Below are 17,465 nucleotides of genomic sequence, written 5' to 3'. Positions count from 1 at the left end.
AGTAAGGAAATACAAAATGATTTAACTATGGGAAGATGGGGAGGTGTTTCGTGTCATAATATTATTCTAACATATATTTCTAATACATAAATGACAGCAAGAAGGCTTCAAGAAAATTATCATTTCTGTGTTCAAGCATACCTTCAAGAAAAGGGTATTCGGTATTTTAATAAATATGTTCTACAACATAAGAATGAGGTATTTTCAATAAAAGATTGGCATTATGCTGATGTTGATAAACCGACAACTTTAGATTTAATTAGAATGTTAAATAATGAAAAAATTATAAGGTTAAGAAAAGGTAAGGCTCTTTTAGAAATTCAAAAGAAATTTTATTGGTATCCTGTTGTTAAAAAAATTATTTTGGATACAGGAATAACAAGAAATCCTGATGAATATATGTATAATATTCTATGGGGTGTAAACGATTCAAGTATAGTAAGGGATGAGGAAGGAGTTGAAGAAGAGAGGGAAGAGGAGGAAAAGGAGGAGGAGGAGAGAGAGAAGGAGGAAAGAGAGAAGAGAGAGAGGAAAAAGAGAAGAGAGAGGGAGGAAAGAGAGAGAATAAATAAATATTATAGTATGGAAACCAGTGAGATTCAAAAAAGAATAGAGGTATTACAGAAAATAACTCAACCCACCAGGAAGGAATACAAAGAATTAACAAGTCTATTTGCAATACTTTCAACAAAACTATTAGCATCGTCAAGCTATTCATTTTAATTCAAGTTTTTTCTTAAATAAATGGAGGAGAGAGTGAAGGCATTTCTAAGGATTCTTTATGTTTTAAAAATTAAGATTCAAATGTGCATGTTGGAAACTAAAAGGTTTTTGCACTCTGCAGAAATTTTCTCATAAATAAATGAGTTATTGTCTCAAATGTAAAAAGAAAACTAATACTAAAAATATTTCATATATTAAAAGTAAAAATAACAGGGTTATACAAAAAGGTATATGTTCGGTGTGTGGTTCAAAAAAAATCAATTTATCTCCAAACACAAACTCGGAGGCGATATACAAAAGTTTTTATCAGGGAAGTAAATTTACAACTACTGGAATACCAGGGGAATTACATCTTCCAGGGTATTCTTTCTGTGGTCCAGGCACAAACTTGGATAAAAGATTAGATGAGGCAAACAATCCTAAATCCTGGAGTAAACCAATCAATAGAGTTGATGAAGTGTGCATGAGACACGATATTGATTATGGGAATACCACAACGTTGGAAGAAAAGCATGAAGCCGATAGAGAAATGTTATATAATTTGTCTCTGATACAAAATCCAACCTTGAGAGAAAAAGTTGATAGGTTCATCGTGAAGAAGATGATTAGTGCTAAATTGAAACTTGGACTTGGAAATTCAAAACTTATAGGCTCTAATGATGCCATTAAGACTGAAGAGCAATTAGCTGATGAATTACATAAACCAATATTCACAAAGTTTCAGAGAAGGAAAGTTTATTCCAAGGAAGTTGATTATATCTGGTCTGCTGATTTGATTGAACTCAATAATGATAAGGGGTACAAGTATGCTTTAACCGTTATTGATTTGAGGAGTAGATATGCGTGGGTTGTCCCTTTAAAAAACAAAACAGGTAATACTCTTATGTTAGCTTTTCAACAGATATTTAATAAAAGTAAGAGAAAACCTAAGAAATTGTGGACTGATGAGGGTAGAGAGTTTTATAACAAGACATTTATGAATTTTTCTAAAAAATAACAGTATTACATTATACAGTACCTTTAATGAAGGGAAGGCAGTTGTTGTTGAACGTTTTTAATCGTACCTTAAAGAGAGACTATATAAAAAAATTCACACAACTCGGTTCACAACAATGGTCATCTTTATTCAGGATATTGTGGATAAGTATAATGACACGATTCACACGTCAACGAATATGAAGCCATCAGAAACATTTACAAAATTAAAATATGAAAAAGAGATTAATGTCAGAAAACCTAAGTTCAAAGTTGATGATATCGTAAGAATATATAGGTGGAAATCTCATTTTGAAAAGGGTTTTACTGAACGATGGACGAAAGAACTTTTAAAATTGTTGATGTAATAGATACAGTTCCTTGGACTTATAAAATATATGATTTGGAAGGGGAAGAGATTTTAGGTTCATTTTATTCACAGGAATTACAAAAGACAAAACTAAGCAGATAATACACCTTTGTGGACACTCGAGGGTCAAGTCCGAGGTGTATAACAGTATATAATGTGTGTCAAGGGGGACGTTCTTAGATCTGTGAACCCCAAACACAGAATCCTCAACTGAATAGTCAAGGCTTAACTTTTGTTTGTGTGTGTGTGTGTGTGTGCAATGGGAGCAATAGGTTGGCGCTTCACTCCCTCCTACTATACACCGTTGTGGACACTCGAGGGCCAAGTCCGAGGTGTATAACAGTATATAATGTGTGTCAAGGGGGACGTTCTTAGATCTGTGAACCCCAAACACAGAATCCTCAACTGAAGTCAAGGCTTAACTTTGTTTGTTGGTGTGTATGTGTGTGTGTCCCAACCCTCACATTCAAAATCTCAACCCCAACCCTCACATTCAAAATCTCAACCCCAACTCAATCCTCACCTAACACAGTCTTTTTCAAAATGAGATTTCCACCTATATATATATATATTTTACGTTTTTTTTTTTTTTTCTCTTCTTCCAATTCTGTCTTTTAAGGCTTTCAGGTTTGATGACGTAGAAAGGGGGAGTAAGCCTGCACTTTCTTCCCAGAACTTTCTTGATCTTGCTCCCATCAAGCACCATCCGACAAAGAACTACATCGATAGGTTTAGATCCCAAAGAGTGATAGCAACTCCAAAAGTCTCCAAAATATAAATAAATAAAATAATAATAATAATAAATAAATAAATAAATAAATAAAACTCCCCAAAAAAGTTTCAAGTGTCCAACATAAACCCAACTTTCCAAGTCTTCAAGGTATAACCACATTCCCGTTGAGTTTCCAAGATATGTATCACATTGTGAGTTATCAATCCAGAACCCACATTTCAAGTATTCAAAGTAAAACCAACTTACAAAGTCTCTTAAGGATAACTCATTTACTGATTTTTTCAAAATTTGTGAGTCTCCAAGGTAGTACCCATATTTAGAACCATCTTGGCAGAACCCTTTTCCTGAGTCTCCAAGGTAGTTATTTAAACCATCAAGGCAGAACTCATTTACTGATTTTTTCAAAATTTGTGAGTCTCCAAGGTAGGCCCCATATTTAGAACCATCTTGGCAGAACCCTTTTCCTGAGTCTCCAAGGTAGTTATTAAAACCATCAAGGCAGAACTCATTTCTTGATTTTTTCAAAATTTGTGAGTCTCCAAGGTAGGCCCCATATTTAGAACCATCTTGGCAGAACCCTTTTCCTGAGTCTCCAAGGTAGTTATTTAAACCATCAAGGCAGAACTCATTTACTGATTTTTTCAAAATTTGTGAGTCTCCAAGGTAGGCCCCATATTTAGAACCATCTTGGCAGAACCCTTTTCCTGAGTCTCCAAGGTAGTTATTTAAACCATCAAGGCAGAACTCATTTACTGATTTTTTCAAAATTTGTGAGTCTCCAAGGTAGGCCCCATATTTATAACCATCTTGGCAGAACCCTTTTCCTGAGTCTCCAAGGTAGTTATTTAAACCATCAAGGCAGAACTCATTTCTTGATTTTTTCAAAATTTGTGAGTCTCCAAGGTAAAACTTGTATTCTGGCTCATCAAGGTATAACTTGTTCAGTGGGTATTGTCTTGATAACTCACAATGAGTACTATTGCTGTAAAACTCTTTTTCAGGATTTTGCTGGTCTCCAAGGTATAACTCTTTGGTTGGGTCATCAAGGACGAACTCGTTCTGTGGGTCTTGGTCGCTCATAAGGTCTTCAACCAAGCCAACAATTTCGCCCCAAGTTGTAGCAAAAGCAGTATTTTCATTTCGTATTTCAGACACAATTTCCTGTGAGAGAAAATAATAATGTATTAATTAAGTTATTTAATTATTAAATGAGTATGCTTCAATCAAAGTTTGAAAATAGGAAAATAAAAATCTTACCTCAATAGATAAGAGGTTTGAATCCAGTTCATCAACTTGAAGGTTTAGTTCCATAGAAGACAGAGAGTTCCAAGGAACACTAAAGTCATCCCACTCAAGGTCTTCAACCAAGCCAACAATTTCCCCCAAGTTGTAGCAAAAGCAGTATTTTCAGATACAATTTCCTGTGAGAGAAAATAATAATGTATTAATTAAGTTATTTAATTATTAAATGAGTATGCTTCAATCAAAGTTTGAAAATAGGAAAATAAAAAATCTTACCTCAATAGATAAGAGGTTTGAATCCAGTTCATCAACTTGAAGGTTTAGTTCCATAGAAGACAGAGAGTTTGAGACAAGCACACAGAACACCATTGCCAGCAAGAACAAATGTTTAAAATGGAGCCTGGGTTTGAAGCTTTTATAGAGAAAGACTGGTGGGTGTGGTTTCCTTTGGAAATTCCCTGGGCAAGCCTAGGCAAGCCTTCATTGGGAAATTTTTCAAAACCATAACATCCTGTAATTTTCTAGTGATTTCTTTGTGAGTCAGAGATGAACTGGAAATGATGTAAGAGTGGGCGGGGCTTAGCAAAAGTAGGCGGAGCTTAGGAAAAGTGGGCGTGGCTTAGAAAAAAACCTTATGAAAAGTGGGCGGAGCTTAGCAAAAGTGGGCGGGGCTTAGGAAAAGTGGGCGTGGCTTAGAAAAAATACCTCATGAAAAGTGGGCGGAGCTTAGCAAAAGTGGGCGGGGCTTAAAGAAAAGTGGGCGGGGCTTATTGAATACCTTGTGGAAAGTGGGCGGGGCTTAACAAAAGTGGGCGGGGCTTAAAGAAAAGTGGGCGGGGCTTAACAAAAAAATAACCTGTGGCTCAGGAGGTGGTCAAACAAGAGCATTAAGAGAAGTTTATCATTTCGTAATGGCACAAAAGGGGTATCTTAAAAAATATAAAGATTCAAATGTTTTGTTTGTCAATATTTTAGATGGGGATTATTGTGCAAAGAAAATTAAACTATTGAAGGAATTTGAGAATGAACAAATCTTTATAGGTTCAATGAGTGAGCTGTTCAATTCAATGAGGTTCAACCTCCAAGTTAAAAGGGGAGACAAATAAATATACCTTGGGATAAAAAGGGGATTTATTTTTAGGGAAAAAAAATATAAATCGCTGAAAATCCCCCATTCATTTACATGGGGCAAAGTGAGCCAGAATCAGTATTCTTACCCTACTCATAACTATTGGATAAAAACAATTATGGTGAATAATATGAGTTCTTCAATTTCCTTCAGTCGAAGGGCTTTTGGTATATCTGGAAGAATATCAATTGAAGTAGCTCAAACAAAAGTTTCTCCTCTCCTTCTGGCAATATATTCAAAACTAGAAAAAGTATAAAAAAAAGAAAAACCTCATGGATGAAGCTTTCTAAAGAAAAGATAAGACCATCTGTAATATGCAAGGAGAAATTTGTATTTTTTTCAACAACCCGAAAGATGTAAATCCTGATGAAATAAGGGATGTTAACATATCAGGTGAAATGATATTTCGTTCAATCGTAATCAAGGACCATTTTAAAATTACCTTTAATATAAAAAATGTAGTTGTTGAATCTGTTCATGAAAAAAAGTATATCGATATAGATGGTAATGTTTTTTCTACTAGTTAAATATGAGTCATTATTCAACTGAAGATTATGAGGTGATGACAGTTATGATACCGAGAGTTTGTGTTCAAACGATAGTTATGAAAGTAGTTTTACAGATGATTGTGAAAACACCAATGAAAGCAACGAAGATGACACCGAAGATGAATTTTATTTGAAGTAAAGTTTTACTTTATAAATATGAATAGTTTACTGGATTTTGAACCTCTTGAATTTCATGATTCTCCACATGACAAATTTGAGAATTTTCCTGCGTGTGAAAGACCAGGATTAAACAGAGTCAAAAGCCTATGAACAATGTATATTCTGTGATTATCTTCTAATTAATGATGATAAAAAATATGAAAAGGAATATAATTCTTTGAGATTTACACCAAAATGAATTACTTTGCAAGATTGATTCAAGAAATGAATGTAAAGTATGATAATACACCTTTTTTTTTTTAGACAAGAGAAGAGACTGAACAAATGACGACCATGTTTTGTGGATTGATGATGTACATAATTAATGTTTGTCATTTTAAGGGAAATATCAACACAAGATATTGTATAAATAAAATAATGGATTATCTTGAAATTAAACCTGAACTGAGGAGAAAACAGAGTTTCTAAAAAAGCCAATAAAAAATTAAATAACCTGTTTTCCAAATATATAAATGAATGATTTTTTTTACCCATTTGGGAAAATAAGATAAAATTTAACAACCATAAAAAATCTTCCAAATTCATTAAGATCTCTTATAGTTGGTTCAAGCGGATGTGGAAAAAACCTGCTTACTTTTAAAGATGCTCTTTACTCTGAACTTTTTAGATGATGATAATTTCATAATTTTCACAAAGTCAAGTTTTCAACCTGAGTATCAACTACTCTCACAAGGTTTTAATGCTGGTCTTCAAAAAGAAGATATAATCGGTGTATTTAAACTTCAAAACAAACGAAATGATTACAACATTGAAGATGTAATACAACTATTTTGTGCGACACAGAGATATAAAAAGAAATCAAAGCCGATAATTTGTATTCTTCGTGATAATTCGGATGATATACCTTCTACCCAAGATTTGGATAAATCAAAAAAGAACCTCGTTATCTTTGATGATTGTGTTAATGAGAGAAACCAAACGGTAATGGATAGCGACAAACCATACACCTTTTCTTATTGAATTAATTTATCTGTTTAGTATTGAATTTTATAAAGAAGGAAGTATAGTTAATATGAGAAGAGAGAAATGGAGGTATAATATGCATGATTTCGGATGTAATTGGTCTTTTTCATTAAACCTAGAAGACTACACGATTTTATCAGTCTCGTAAAGAAGAATATTATCCCCTTGGTAAGAATCAGGGGATATGTGGAAGCACAATGAGCAAACAACAAATACACGATTTCGGGAATAGGAAATTATATGATGGGGAAGCAATAGTTAATATGACAAAGAAGGAAGGAAATTGGATAATTATACAAAGTCGAGGAATTCAGACTGATTGAACAACAGGAAGATGGGGGTAGTATTACGTGTCATCATATGAATCTGTCATATATTTCTGATGCATAAATGACAGCAAGAAGTCCTCAAGAAAATTATAATTTTTGCATTCAAGGATACCGACAAGAAAAGGGTGTTCAATTTTACATTCCTTATGAATTGGAACATAGACACTGGCATTTTTCAAATAAGAACTGGCCTTATACTGATATTTTAAAAAACCACAAATAGAGATTTGATTAAAATATTAAATAAAAATGAACTGCTGAAGGTGATGAAACATAAAACTCTTTTAGAAATCATCAACAAATGTTATTGGTTTCCTTTTATGAAAAAATAATTGTGGATTCAAGAGTATCGCAGAATCCAGATGAATATATGTATGATATTCTATGGGGTGAAAGTAGTTCAAGGATAGTAAGGGATGAGGAAGGAGTTGAAGAAACTGAGACAAGAGAGAAGGAGAGGGAGAAGAGAGAGAAGGAGGAAAGAGAGTGAATAAATAAATATAAAAACATGGAAACCAGTGAGATTATAAAAAGATCAAAGGAATAACAGAAAATAAATCAATCTCAACGCACCGAGGAGGAAAACAAAGAATTGGCAAGTCTATGAGAAATATATGCGTCAAGACTATTAACATCGATTTCAGGGAGAAGATTTAAACGAGAAAATGGAGATAAAGAAGAGAAAGAAGGAAAAGATTATATTATTGTTGATGTTGGTGTAATTGACTTTGATTAAAGTTTTGCATTTTTTTTCTTAAATAAATGGTGGAGAGAGTGAAGACATTTCCAAGGATTCTTTATGTTATAAAAATTAAGATTCAAATGTGCATGTTGGAAAGGAAAAAGGTTTTCGCACTCTGTAGGAATTTTTCACATAAATAAATGAGTTATTGCCTCAAATGGAAAAAGAAAACCAAGAGTAAAAATATGTCGTATGTTAAAAGTAAAACTAATGGTGTTGTACAAAAAAGTACATGTTCGGTGTGTGGCTCAAAAAAGAGTGAATTCATCACCAAACACAAACGAGGGGGAGATTTTCAAGTTGTTATCAGGTATTAAATTTACAACAACTGGAATACCAGCGGAATTACATCTACCAGGGTATTCTTTCTGTGGTCCAGGAACAAACTTGAATAAAAGATTAGATGAGGGTGACAATCCAAAACCGTGGAGCAAACCTTTCAATGGGGTTGATCAAGTGTGCATGAAGCATGATATTGATGACGGGAATAACACGACGGAAGAAAAACATGAAGCCGATAAAGAAATGTTGTATAATTTGTCTGATACAAAATCCAGCCTTGAGAGAAAAAGTTGATAGGTTCATCATGAAGAAGATGATCAGTGCTAAATTGAAACTTGGGCTTGGAAATTCAAAAAAACTTAGTGGCTCTAATGATGTCATTAAGACTAAAGAACAATTAGCTGATGAATTACATAAACCAATAATCACAAAGTTTCATGGAAGGATGGTTTATTCCAAGGAAGTTAATTATGTCTGGTCCGCTGATTTCATTGAACTCAATTATGATAAGGGGTACAAGTATGCTTTAACCGTTATTGATTTCAGGAGTAGATATGCATGGGTTGTTCCTTTGAAAAACAAAACAGATAATACTCTTATGTTAGCTTTCCAACAGATATTCAATGAAAGCAAGAGAAACCCGAAAAAATTGTGGACTGATGAGGGTACAGAGTTATACAACAAAACATTTATGAATTTTCTTAAAAATAACAACATCACATGAAACAGCACCTTTAATGAAGGAAAAGCGGTTGTAATTGAGCCTTTTAATTGCACTTTAAAAGAGAGACTATATAAAAAGTTCACTACACTCGGTTCTCAACAATGGTCATCTTTAATTCAGGATATTGTAGATAAGTATAATGATACGATTCACACCTCAACGAATACCAAACCATCAGAAACATTTACAAAATCAGGATATGGAAAAGAGATTAATGCCAGAAAGCCTAAGTTCAAAGTTGGTGATATCGTTAGAATATACAGGTGGAAATCTCTTTTTGAAAAAGGTTATACCAAGCGAAAAACAATTGAACTTTTTAAAATTGTTAATGTCATCGGTACAGTTCCTTGGACTTGCAAATTATGTGATTTAAAGGGGGAAGAGATTTTCGGTCCATTTTATTCACAGGAATTACAAAAGACAAAGATAAATTTAATAAAAAATTTTGACTCCGCCCCTTTTTGACTCCGCCCACACAAGCCCCACCCATGCAATCCCCACCCACAAAAGCCACATCCACACAAGCCCCACCTACGCAAACCCCACCCTCATTAGCCACATCCATATCCATCACATCCACATAATTAGTGATTAGTTTATTAGTTCCCCACACACAACATGTTTATTTAATTTAAAAAATTGCTCCACACAAGCCCCACCCACCCACACAAGCCCCAACCACTCACACAAACCGCACCGACACAAGCCTCACCCCCCTGTGTGCCCCCACCTTTGACCCACCACCCCCCCCTCATCCCACCCTCCATCCCCACACACACACGGGGAGGGGAGGGGGGAGGGGAGGGGGGAGGGATGAGGGGGGTGTTGGGTCATTGGTGGAGCGCACCTACCCCCCCTCCCCACCCCAACCCTCCCCCCACCCCCCCCCCCACTTTACATCTTCTTTATTCTTTTTTGTAATTCAAAATCAGATAAACATACAGAAAGCATATATAATAAAACAAGATTACAAGAATTGAACAAAATCCTCTTTCACAGCAGTTTTATGGTTTGTTTTGGTTTTGAGACTCAACATATTCTGTTCAAAACAAAGAGTGAAGAACAATTCGGGTATATAAAGATGATTATATCATGATATTAATAAAATAATAAATATAACATTTACCTCCAGAAGATTAAGTTGTGTGTTAGGTTCATCCAGACAGGTGTTTAAACTGAAAAAAAAAATAATGATAATAATGAGTCAAGGACAGAGGCAGAGACATACACAGTCAAGGACAGAGGCAGAGACATACACAGTCAAGGACAGAAGCAGAGACTCTAATACAGAGACACAGAGGGATAATTTCTCACCTTTGACTCAACTCATTCAAGGTCAGAGGACATGAGAGGACTTCTTTCCAGCCGACAATAATGTCATTTAATTCTCTTCTGAACGATCGAATGTCTTTAAGGAAGTCATTCATTTTTTGCCAACGTAGTGGAAATCATATTCCTCATGTTCCAAATCAGCTATCAACGATTTTCTTCTTGGGGACAACCTGTTCGAAAAAGACATACAATAATTATTGGTTGTATCATGATTTAATTCTGTAGAAAACAACAAATAATGAATGGGTTCAAGGATCTCACCTCTCATCTTGTGAAAACGATTGATCTGCAAGGTTGTAGTAATAATCTGAACGCTCCATATTCAAAATAAAACATACTCGGCAAGTTGGTGTCATCTTGGCAAGTTGATGACGTCAATGAAATGTGAAAACAAGGGGTTTTTCAGAGTGTGTGTCACATAGGAAATGAGTTGCATTTTTGGTTCGGGCAAGGGAACTTGGCTGACTCCAGACTGACTCATTTTAAAACAGCTTTCTTCAAATGATTTTGAGCATCTTTGTTCAGCAAAGACAGTTAAACCAAGAACCAAGTTCCAAGTTATATATTCTTTGTGAATATACTCGATGGAAATGAATTTTAGAAGAAAATTAAGGTATTCCCTAAAGTAGAACATGGACAAATATTTGTTGGTTCACTCTTTGAGTGGAATGAAAACATGAAAAGGAAGAAGTGCTTTAATCAGCAAGTCTCAATTTTACATTTGCTTGAATGGGAGGGAAGGGGATAAGTGGGGAGAAAATGAGTCTCCTATTTTGAGCTTTTGGGGCTTGGGTCAAAAAGCTTTTCCCTTTTTCCACATTCATTTGAATGGGTGTCCCAGAAACCCCATTTATCATCTACAATATATATATATATATATATATATATATATATATATATATATATATATATATATATATATTGTTACGTTTGAGGGGGGTATGTATTGAAAGGGTAATTAGGATGTTTAATTAGGTATGCCATGCTGTTCGAGTGTACCAGGATCTCGATGTAATAAGTAGCAATTCAGTGATGATAAGTTGTCCAGTAAATGTCCATTTCTTCAAGGGGGAAATGATAATTGTCACGTAATTAGATAGGGATACGGGATAGGGTAAGTGTGTCTGCGTAAACCCCTTTTAGTATTCCCTGGAGGCTTGCCGTGACGTCACAGGACAGTGCTGCGGATGGCTCCGCCCCGTGACCACGATTGGCGGAAGGCGACGGCGGAGGGCCAATAAACGGCTCGATTGGAAGTGACGAGGACTCGAGGATAAAAAGGCTCTGTTCGGGGAAAAAGGGAGGAGGAAGAAGATCGGTACAGAAAAACCGTTCTGGTGGAGGCTGTTGTGCTGGGAGCGTGCTGTGTTGTTGCGCTGATTCGATCCTGGTTTCATCGTGTCTCGTGGCCTTGCTGTGCCTCACGCCTCACCTCGGTTGGCTCTGGGGTTCTGCTGGCTCGGAGTACGGGGTCGAACGGCGGGCGGACCTGCCTCCCTCTCCTGCTCGCAACTTGGCGCCAGAACTGGTTCCCTGGTGGCTGTGAGCGGACTTGGGCCGACACCAGGAGGTCGACAGTACCACGGTGTCTCCTGCCCCTGACGAGCGCAACGCCAGCTCGTCCGGCGCCAATCTAGGGACTGTTGTGTCCGCACCACGGGCTAGCCTGACCATCAGGACCAGCGACATTGTGTGTGTGTGTGTGTGTGTGTGTGTGTGTGTGTGTGTGTGTGTGTGTGTGTGTGTGTGTGTGTGTGTGTGTGTGTGTGTGTGTGTGTGTACCTGGCGCCTTAGAGTGTTTGAGATTTGTATATTCATTGGAATTGTCTGTGTTTTCCCCACGCCCGAACCCACACCACCATCCCGTCAAATCCCCCCGGATCCCTCTTCTTGCCGAGTCTTGTTATTTCTGGTTAGAGAAATAAACGTTATCAACTCAGTGAAAAGCGACTCGTGCCACCTTCCTCGTCCTGTTTGCGGTAGAGCGATTAGAACCGCCATCTTTGGGTTATAAATAAATAAGCCGCCTCCATCGTTTCGGCTCATTCTACGTTGGCGGGACTGTTCAAGTCCCGTGGACGTCACAATATATATATATATATATATATATATATATATATATATATATATATATATATATATATATATATATATATATATATATATTGGAACTGGGTGTCAGCTGCGAGCACGACTACAAGTTGGAGCAGCAGAGTCGACTCCACCGAAGACCCGAAATTCAGATCGTTACCATCGGATAACTCCGAAGGTACGGGTCCCTTACAGGACCGTGGCACAGGGTTATTTGCCAAACTTCAAAAATACCAAGAGGCCTACGTGGCGAGCTACCGAGGCAGTCACACCCTCGATGGTACTCGAACAGGACGAGCCGTTATCCTGCTCGACCCGTGCGTAACCTGAACGGATGGTTACCGAGGTCCCGTCGAACCAAATGCACAATTTGCTGCTTCCCAATTTCCCAACACACAACGTGCTAAGCCAATAAAGGAAAGGACAAACGTGCTGAAACATTCAACAATAGGAATGTTTATTTACAATAGGGGGAAGGGGACACGTAAGGAGCAGAGTTAAACCGACTATAAAGAATGCGAATTATGTACAGCAAAAGCACTTAACAATTCTGCTTGTAGACAGGGCCCCAGACACACACGTGCGCACACACAAATACCCCAACAGAAAATGGACCTTCCCGCCTCGTGCGGCCCTTGTCGATCTGGCTCAGCGGGACTTCGACCCCGCAGCTTGATGCCGCTACAAACACCAGGTACGGAGGCAGCGCCGGGCTCCAGCACGCTCCGGCATGCAACGAGACAAGAGCCAGTGACGAGATCAGACCAGACCAGCGGCGGGATGAGATGAGAGCAGAAGCTGGCCAGCCTCAGGTATGGTCCGTGAGGTTGTGGAGGGAATGCAGTGGTGCCAGCCGCTCTGAAAACGGGCTCAGACCTAACCAAATAAGTTAACCAACCAATTAGACCTAACCTAACCAAATGAGTTACCCGACACTCGTATCGGGGATTCGTGCTACTACAAGCAATCCCGGGGTTTCCATACCCCCCAAGCTCCACGTGTACCATTTACATCAGACATCCCCTCAACCTCGCATGGCTCGACTGGACCCATCTGGTCGCGATCTGCTTCAAGGGAGCATACCATCTCCCTTTGTTCCTTAAGCAGACCATCCTAATGCTCGCACCGGGTCACAAAACATTCCCCATGCTCAACCACATTGTCCCCCACTATCTCTACTGTCTCCCCCCAACCTATCGCCTCTGCCTGTCTCTGTCCATACCCACTCCCTTAATTTGCAACAAAACAACCAAAGTTAGCCCCTTTCTCGGTTTATTTATTTATTATTTTTATAATTCCGTCTCCCTCACCCCCTTTATCGTCTTTGTCCGGCGAACCTATCCTGTCAACCTTGCCTACTCCCAGCCCCTAAAATCTTTTTTAGAGGGGAATAAGGAAGAGGCTGTCTCCTCCCCCCACTCCTGTCTCGAGGCCCATTAAAGCCTCAGAATGGCCTCCCACATAATTCAGCCGTCTTCCCAAGGTGGGTCCAGCGGCCCACCAAGAGCGAAGGGATGGATGGTGCGAAGGGGTACATTTCCTGACTATCCCAGCATTTATTAACTTTAAACTACCCCGGGGCTTTTCCATTCGCCTGGCTCTTTAAACTATAGGTTCGAGAAACCATGATTCCTGTCGCCTGTGTTGGTGTCCATTATTAATTTGGGCCCTGCCCTCAAATTTTCACTCGTGCCATTGCACAATTTCATGGCTCGGCAGCGTGGCTCACTTGGCAGGAATCCCCCCTCAGCCTCAGGGCCCGGGGGTGCCGTAGTTTGAGATTCGGCAGTCTCCGAGCCTACCTGCTCCCTATGAACGCGGGGGGTTGCCCTCCCTGGCATTTCCCCCCTCCGATGCCCACGTGGAATTTTGGCGCTAGGGGTCCCGTTCCGCGGGTCGCCCGTGCCCACGACAGTGCCCACTACACTATCCCGGTCCCTTGGAACCTTGGCCTACTCTGGCCGACTAGTCTGGTGCCCGGGATGCCCTCTATTCGATACTCACCTTTCAACAGCCACGCTCCCAGCCGGTTCATGGACTCCTGCACCCCTCCAAATGGGTTTCGTGCCTTCATACACCACCAACAACAAAACGACCTCCATTTGGTAAATTTGACTAACCCACTAACTAACATTACACTGACCCTGGGGTCAATTGTGTGGGAATCACTCCTCCCCCCACTCAGTCATTCGCACCATGCATTCCACATTCGCTCCATTCACACTTGGGCCCGCTGTCCCACATTCACTCATTGTACACATTTTTCATTTTCCAATTCACATCACTCAACCATTCTGCAAACTAAATTCTCCTAACTATCTCGTGCTCCCCTTCATCCCTTATTTTAATGCACATTACATTTAGTCGACTTTGCTAATCTATGTCCCCACTACACATTCCATGTCCGTCCATGTCTCCCAAAATCCATTTGCCATTCTAAATCGAAACTAACATTTCCACTAACTAGTCCGCGGGCCCCATGAGGAACTACTCATGCCCCAAGAGGCTGGTCTATCGATCGCTAACCCTTCCCACTAACTCGTGCTTCTTTTGCCCAAACGAGGATGCTTGCCAAACAAGTACACGGCCCAGCCAGGACGCCGGCGACAGGACGAGACCAATCTCCTTACGTTCATCCAAAACTCACCACCCTTTCTCTCTAGGAGGGCAGGGCTTCTTCTCCTGACCACTCGCCTCTTCATTGGGAGTAATTACCTTGGTGAATAATTTGCTTCAGCATGTCGGGGAATTCTTGTGCTGCCTGCATGTTACTGCTCGCAGCTTCACCAGTGATGCGGATGCTGTGAATATTGCTTCGGTGTTTAAATTTTTCAAACCAACCTCGGCTGGCCGTGAAGGTTTCCGTGGACGATCCATCGACTTCTTGTTGCTGAATGGCAGCGAAGAGGTGTTGGGCCTTCTCCATGATGATTAGTTAGTTTAGCGGCATATGGCGCTGGTTTTGGTCTTCAACCCATAGAGATAACTGGCTCTCCATGTTCTCTGACAGACTGCTCCTGGAGCGCGTGACCCTCGTTGCAGTTACGGATGTGGTACATTGGGCGGTTATTTTAATCTTGTCGGCATTCTTCATTATGGTTCAAAGAGTAGAGGTGACAAAGCCAAGTGACCGACCAATATCTGATTGACGCTCACCCGCTTCTAGCCTCTTTAGCACCTGCATTTTCACAGCCATGCTGATGCATTTTCTCCTCAACTTGGATGTACAGGTACGATCCTCAGCAAGATCACTCGAAGGCCGTTTTCCAGACATGATTCTGGGTCTGTACGAATGAGGTATGGCGCCGGCGGCTTGGGACCCACGTGAGGAGATGATGCATCCTTAATATATCTTAATATAAAAGCTCAGAACAGTTAAAGGCAAATGGGGGTGAGTCATTGACTCCATGAGATTGGCTCCACGTATGCAGTGGGGTATGTTTCCTTTATATGTACAGTATTTGTGGGACAAATCATGGATTTCGTTGGTTTTTTTTTTTGTTTGTTTCCCCCCCACATTTTATCGAGCATAATGCGAAACAGCGTTCTAAGAGGTAGCGTTATAAGAGGTATGACTGCATCTATATGTTTGTGTATATATATATATATATATATATATATATATATATATATATATATGTATATGTATATATTGTTACAGAATTCGTGCCCGTCGGCGTGCGAACGACCGCGTTTCACCAAGAACAGCCGGTTCGCCCACCGAACGGACAATCCAGTCGTGACTTTCTGCAATGGCGTCAGAAACCAGTCACGGGTGGGTTTTCAGTCCCAGCATAACCTTGTCCGCACTCTACCCGCGCTACAGGGTCCGATCGCCAAATCTTCGATTTACCTAATTATTCGCGCAGGTAGGTCACCGAGAGGTTGTACCTCAACGAGATCGCTTGGAAACGAGCCGCTTAAGCAGCTCGCTTCCTTTTGGGATAACCGAGCGGGATAATATCGCGTAGTCCCGTTGGACCCGATCACTTTATCGGCGATTTAAAAACCAACTAATATTCCGCAATACAAGATGGCATTTCAATGGGGGAATGGACGCAACGAACAGGTTTACATTTAAACAAGGACATTTATTATAATAAAACACGTATGCATTTAACCCTAACAGCAATTATACAAGCAACAAAAGCACGACAAAAGAACTACAACCGTCTACTTATTATGTACAGTCACTTGCACTTAACAGCAGTTCCTACTTATTAGACTGGCCCACGGACACGCGTACGCACACACACACCCAAGAATTGGTGGCAGAGGCCTTTAATAACGAGCTCCAGCTCAGAGGACAGGTGAGCTGAAACTCAGAACCTATCTCGAACCTCTCCACCTCGTGTGGTCTTCAAGTTGTTCGGACCTGGGCTCCCGCGAATCCTCCTGCGCTTCTCAACACGTGCTTGTGAGACGAGGTGTCGATCCTTCCCGTCGATGCGTCACTTCCCCGAGGAACCACCTCCACGAAGAAGTCGAGTCGCACCAAGCCAGGAACCAAAATGGAGAACAAAGGGCTCCACGAACTAAGCAGAAGAGGCCACCACTCGCAGCTTGAGCCGAGCGACCGGCTTAACTTCCTTCCAAGCAAAGCAGCTCGAAGGAAAAAGCCTCCTCCTGAGCCAGGCCTCAGCCGAAGCTCACTGAACCAGTCGAAGCACAAAGCTTCCGAAGGCCTCATCCCGAACCCAAGCCAAACAGGACCCGAAAGTCTGCTGAACGACTCCTCTCTGCCGAAGCAAAAAGCTTACTGCTCTAAGAACAAAGAAAGGATCTCGTCCTTATCCTTCTCCGCCCCTCCTCCACGCCGGCGTGACATGCCCTCGTGATCCATCCCTCCCATCCCCCCACCCCCCCCCCGCTCAACCACGGGTGGGAGGGAGTTGTTGACATCAGTCATGGGACGGCAGGATTCTTCTTCCTCTTCGCAGAAGAGGGGGAGGGATGTCTCCATTGTTCGTTCCCTAACTATTAAATTGATCCGCAGCGCAGCTAATCGATTTCTGAACATTTAAACAATGGAAGGTGAGCTATCCAGGGAACCAGCACTTATCGACATAGCTGACTAAAGGAACCTGTATGTTGTGTGCAAT

At 40.1% G+C, this 17,465-nt stretch overlaps 1 protein-coding gene and 1 long non-coding RNA gene across 7 annotated transcripts in view; one reads left to right on the top strand and one right to left on the bottom strand.

Annotated features, from left to right (window-relative positions):
- The window catches only part of LOC147029186 (protein FAM200C-like), a 297,542-nt gene that overhangs the window by 238,553 nt on the left and 41,524 nt on the right, over nucleotides 1-17,465 (top strand). The gene's annotated exons all lie outside the window — the stretch shown is intronic.
- LOC147029187 (uncharacterized) lies at nucleotides 2,114-4,178 on the bottom strand. The gene is made up of 2 exons (XR_015056836.1): nucleotides 4,059-4,178; nucleotides 2,114-3,962 (listed from the first exon to the last, which is right to left on the bottom strand). It is a non-coding gene; the product is annotated as an uncharacterized LOC147029187 (long non-coding RNA).

Source organism: Eptatretus burgeri, chromosome 4, assembly GCF_056783735.1.
Source record: "Eptatretus burgeri isolate ZD-2024b chromosome 4, Ebu_testis_v1, whole genome shotgun sequence".
NCBI lineage: Eukaryota > Metazoa > Chordata > Myxini > Myxiniformes > Myxinidae > Eptatretus > Eptatretus burgeri.
The sequence above is the reverse complement of the archived record's forward strand: the minus strand, read 5'-3'. Positions and strand labels throughout refer to the sequence as shown.